Source organism: Aricia agestis, chromosome Z (genome assembly GCF_905147365.1).
Source record: "Aricia agestis chromosome Z, ilAriAges1.1, whole genome shotgun sequence".
NCBI classification, from domain to species: domain Eukaryota; kingdom Metazoa; phylum Arthropoda; class Insecta; order Lepidoptera; family Lycaenidae; genus Aricia; species Aricia agestis.
This window is the reverse complement of record NC_056428.1, coordinates 18647576-18653575: the sequence shown is the minus strand read 5'-3', so window position 1 is coordinate 18653575 and position 6000 is coordinate 18647576.

Genomic DNA, 6000 nt, shown 5'->3' with positions numbered 1-6000 from the left:
GGCTCAGAATAAGTACGTTTTTACGGTAGATACTTCCAGATATTATGTTGTGAAAATTGTTGAATGAACATCGAACATGTTGTATGTTTTATCAACTTCAAAAATATCAAAGTAACTTTCTCATAACATAGGGAATATCTTAAAAATCTGAGCTACTATAAAACCAGTTATTTACAGCATTAGAGATTTAAAGACTTTGGAATGCTTAAAGTCTGTATCACTTTTGAGATCACACCATGAAAAAAGCAGTGTGATCACAACCTTATTTTGAATAAACACCTGACAACATAATAATGTTATTATAACATAATTTATGTTATAAGCAGGTGTAAGTAGATGTGTATGTGAGTGCATCGATCACGCAGCGAGTGGCCGATCACTAAGCCTTACGTTTCCGGACGAAACGCACAATGGTCGTATATCAGGCTATTGATACTTCGCGACAATACATTGACTTATGATGTGACCAATATGTCGATACTTTCCTCTGAAAGTGGGATAACCTAGTCGTTAATATCTCACGACTAGCAGTACTAAAGGAATCATCCGAGGGTGGAGAACACTCTGACTTATGACGGGCCCATAATATTATTATGTCGATGTTTTCGCCTGAATGTGGGATAACCTAGCTGTTGGTACCTTAGCTGCCTCTACTACGGCAGCCTACAGGGATTTCTAAAATGCTCGTATGCTCAGTACTCACATACGGTTTTGCTCGATAGTTTTACTCCAAATCGAGCTATAACCACCGTGTGGACCGCAAAACTGACCACTCGCCGCCGGCTAGCCGGCTCGATGGAATTAAATATGTCAAATATGTCATTTCCTTCGATTCGGAATAAATCCATCGAGCAAAACCGTATGTGAGTACTTAGCATTAGAGAAAAGTTCCGAATCTCTGCTAAATTGATGAAAAAATTGCATTCATTAGAAGTTTACCGGATCCTAGGTTTCGACGTTAATTTTAAGCACCTCTCATTTTGTTTTGTTTGAATACATCGCGGTTACAAAGTGCCTGTGTAGTAATACAAAATATGTTACCATAACATTATGTGAAACGGGGAAAGACATCCTAAAAATCCAAAAAATTAGAGCTTTTGCTTTAACGCAATTTTTTTCTAATTAGGTACACTTATTATCTAAGAACAATCTGAAATCCACAATAAAAATGCACAAAAAACTTTATTAAACTCTCAAGTTTTACAATAACTACCATAACATTACTTACTTATTTCAAGATTCGACTCATAGAGCCCTCAATAGCAAAATTATACGCAAAATTCCCAACAAAACAGTCGAAATGATATCCACAATACAAATAATTAGAATTTGTGGTGTTGAGGTCAGAGGGTCGAGGGACAGGTCGGGTTCGGACCGCAGAGGACAAAGGACAGAGGACAGAGGACACTCATATTTAAATGGGCTTTTAATGAACTTATTTACTCCGGGCTAGTTCATAGTGGGTCGGGATAATTAAGGGATGGATGACGAAATAATTATTATTGAAATGTTCGTTATATATTAACTTATTAACAGCGTTGATGAATTTTACGTTACCTATTTTATAAAGAAGGAATGTACGAATTGTTAATTTGTATTTTGAAATTAGAAAAAATGTATTTAGCTTAGTATTTTACACTTACGATGTTCCTTTTGTGCTTTTTCTATTTTTGTGTAAAAATAAGTTTGATTTCTATTTCAAACCAAAATAATAATTAATATTATGTTGTTTGTTTTGTCGTTACTGTGTTTATAAATCCATACTGATATAAAATATAATATTATAATACATATTATTATAGTATGTACCTACTGAATTTTATATTTGATACTTTTTGAACTGTAAGTAATATACTTTTTATATAATAATAATTTGACATAATAATTTGATTATAATTTTATATAATAATTTGACATTCCAAGGTCCGCTATTCGGAGCGTGCGAAGTGGGTGGAGGGGGTAAAGAAAGCGATTGCCGCGCTTGCCGTGGCAAAAATATGCAACCAAAGGGGCTCAGTTAGTAGTCAAACAAACTTGTCAATCTTGTTTTGAAATTTTTAGAAATTGGTCTAATGGTTTTTGTATAGTAGACTGCAAAAATAACAGCAAAAATAGGTAGTCAGTATACAAATTTAATGTTTTTCCTAAATCCACTAGGAAATTAGATCAGATACCTAGCTGCTGTAAAAATGAAAAAGTATGTGATCAAGTCAATTTTATTTGAGTTGCATTTTATAAAGATATTAATTGAGTACCTAACTATTGTTTTAGTGTTGATGAATGATTGGCCACCATGTTCTCCAAAACCCGACGACAAAACTTGCAGTGATAGTTTCATAGAATACCTATTTCATTTAAATCCAAAGTTTTAGGTGGAAGAAACAGTGACTCACAAATGACGATAAACCAGATACTACATCTGGTTTAACTGATCTTTTAGAAGCTGGAGATAGAGTTTGAATGAAAAAGGTTTTTCAAGTAAGCAAGTCTTAGATGAAAGGAGTAAAAAAGTTAAAATGATTATGCCCCCATTTTGAGCAAAACAAAACGAGTACTCTCAAGAGGAAACCGAAAGGACTTGCTTGCTGATATTGCTCGAGTAAGAATCCATATTGAAGTGATTGAAACAATGATATTGTTACGTGCAAGGGTTCGAGGATTTGGAGAGAAAGGCCTGCTGACTCTCTTGAAGACTTTATTAACACTGCACTATAAACACTAACACTAGGTCCAATCACTAATCACACTAGGTCACAACACTTAGCACTAAGTCCAAAACACTAAGCACTATCACTGTCCTAGGTCGTAGCCAAGTCGCAGGTTTCACTGGTTCACTCACTATTGATCACTCGTGTTCACTCCGAAGTCGTCCCGAAGATCGCTCGAACCGAACTGAACTGCCGGGCCTGCCTGCGGCTTTTTATATGGCGAGACGAATTCCAGAAAGTTCCCGATTCACGTAAACAAGTAAACAACTGTGGGAACTTTCTAGGATGTTTGCAGTGTTTTAGTAAATTTATAGACTCCGATTTTCTCCCAGAGTATTAATGTTGTAAAAAATAAATAAAAACAAGATTTTTAAAAACATTACATTTATTTTTTTCATATGTATTTTTGTTACTTATTAAAGCGGCAATATGTTTGCACTTGCCGGTCTGGTTATAAACGCAGCTACATTTTACTCCAGCAACAACCCGATTATTATTATCTATCTGTAAGAATGAATAAAAATGTTTAGACTTGCTTTATCTAAATGCTTAGTTGTGGCTTAGTTACGTTTTTGGTTGGTTCATTACTTACGTTTGAACTTGTTTTATAGGGTGCAAAAGTCACCGATGTTCAACGAATTATATTGGCTCGTATTAAATAACATTGCCATTAGTTCTTAGCTCTAGCAGGACATGCAAGGGATGTACCCTTGCATGTCCTGCTAACACCAATTTATTTCCTTCTAGCATAGATCGAGCCTTGAAACTTATTGAGTGTTTAATACTTTCAAAACCAGTTTTTTATGACTATATTAATTTTCCACAAATAGTTTTTAACTAAATCTAACCCAAATACTATTAATTATTGTTCTAAATATATTTTATTTGCTATAATATTTACAAAATAAACAAACTCTTGTTGTTTATTTTTTGACACATGCCCCTAAAACTTCGTTTGAAATATGTCACTACTGACGTGCACGTTCCGAATAATTGCCAACTTGACACAAAATCGTGTGCTGTAATCTTCGTTTGAAAGAGATGGCATGATATTCAAGCGAGACTACACTTTAGTCCATTTGGTCAGGTTAGTCTGAGCTTAATGTTTTAAGTTTTAACAGGTAGCGCCATCTGTTGATGTGAGCGTGCAACTTGAACTTGTCGTAAGCTTTCCAAAGCTCTGCTTGTCCACTCGTCGCGAATCAGATGGTGTGAAAGCTTTTAAGCTTTATGATTTTTATAGAAATATTACAAGGAGCTTTTGCTGTTAAAATAGCTTATGATTTTCTGCAAACTGCATCTGCGGTGAAATAAAATCTTTAAAATCTTGTTGGAAGCTGAGATACGTCTTGATGACCAAAGCTATACATCCGGTTTATTAGGTTATTTGGCTTGTTTATCAGGTATCCACTGTAATCTATACTAATATTATGGATGCGAAAGTGTCTGTCATTCCGTCCGTCCGACTGTCTATCTGTCTGTCTATTTGTCTCTTACCTCTTCACGCCCAAACCGCTGTACCTATTTTGCTGAAATTTGGTATGAAGATACTTTGAGTCCCGGGAAAGGACATAGGATTTTTATCCCGGAAAAATGCAAGGTTCCGGATCCCGATTAAGGAATTTTAGAGCAACGGAGTTGGCGTCATCTATCTCAACATAAAGAAATTAACATCGCTGTTGTAAAGATAATATTTTACAAAACGTCAGAAATCGGGAATTATTCAAGCTAATGTAGTATCTATACCTATATTAATACGTGAGAGAAAAACTTTGTTACCCTTTTTACGAAAAATGGGGAAACGTAGGTGTATGAAATTTCGCACAGTTATAGTTTATATGGTGAAGGAGTGCATCGAGCTAATATTATTTTAAAATTATGCTTTTATCATATATATTTTTAACAAATAAAACGTTACACACACTACGACACTACTACTAGGAAAAATGACAGATTTTTGAGTGATATGCCTATACATACGAATTATACTCTTTTATTTATGGTTGAAGTCTGTTGACAACAAGTCGACAAATTGAAAATGGATTATTATTTTTTTTATTTAATTTTAGATACTATAAGACAATGCTTAAACGGGCAATCTAAGATCAGCTGAGTCCCAGAGACAAGAATTGAAAGAAACTATGATGAAGTCAATATTTTTTACAAAATATAGGTAGTAGTCCTAATGTCATTGCAAGTAAGGTCGAATTTCGACCATTGGGCGATCTCTAGTTTACTATAGATCTACCAGAATCTGACGGCAAAAAGTGAGAAAATAAATTGACACTAGCAATAAGGGGATAATTGGAATAAAACATTTTGTTCCTTTTTTGTCCTTATAGCGATTAGCGACTGATTCTGTGTATGAAACATGCAAATATAAAAAAATTTCCAATGATCAAGGATAATATTTCTTGATAATATCTAAATTTGCCATCAGATCCTGGTAGAACTATACTTATTTACCGAGGGAGACGACGCACAAAGAAGTCTGTAGCCACTATTAATGTATATGTAGTTTGAATATACTTCACTAATGTTGTAGGGAGACGTCGGCTTTCGGCACCCTCCGAGCTTAGAGCGGTTGAGCGGAATTCAAGAAACACTCTATTTGAAAGGGAGTCTGCATTCCGTTTTTGCATAGGAAGGTGATCGAGCAAACGGATCGCCTCATAGCTAGTACTTGCATTGATATTATAAAGAATACTAAATTACTTTGATGCTTTCACTACATAATATTATCATGTACTCGGAACAGTTTCGGCCTATGCCTTGTCGCAGGATTATTAGGTAGATTATTAGGCTTTAAGAGGATACACCAGGGGCTAGAGAAATGAAAAAAGTACGTGTAATATATATAGCTGTCTCCCTTACCTCAAGCCTATACCGCAGAACGCGATAGAGACAACTGCAGAAAATCCAGAAAATCAACGATTCGTTGTCCCCTGATTCCTTCTCCAAAACTTAACCGATTTAAGTACTTTTTTCATTAAAGATTAAAGAAATACTTGAGCTGTGTTCTTATGTTTTATTTTTTTTTGTATAATCTAGCCAAATCTGTTTTGTGAATGTTTGAACACAGCGGTAAATCTGGCCATTTTTTTGGGTCTTTGAACGTTCATATCTTATTTAATAATTAAATTATGAAAAAATGAAAACATAGAGACATTGTATTAGTGGCCGTAGATATTCTGGAAAAAAATTATAACTCTACTAGCATTATCCAGGGAGGAAACAGGGGACAACCTTTGTATGGAAAAAAGGGCGGTGTGGACTCCTCTTAAAGACGCGA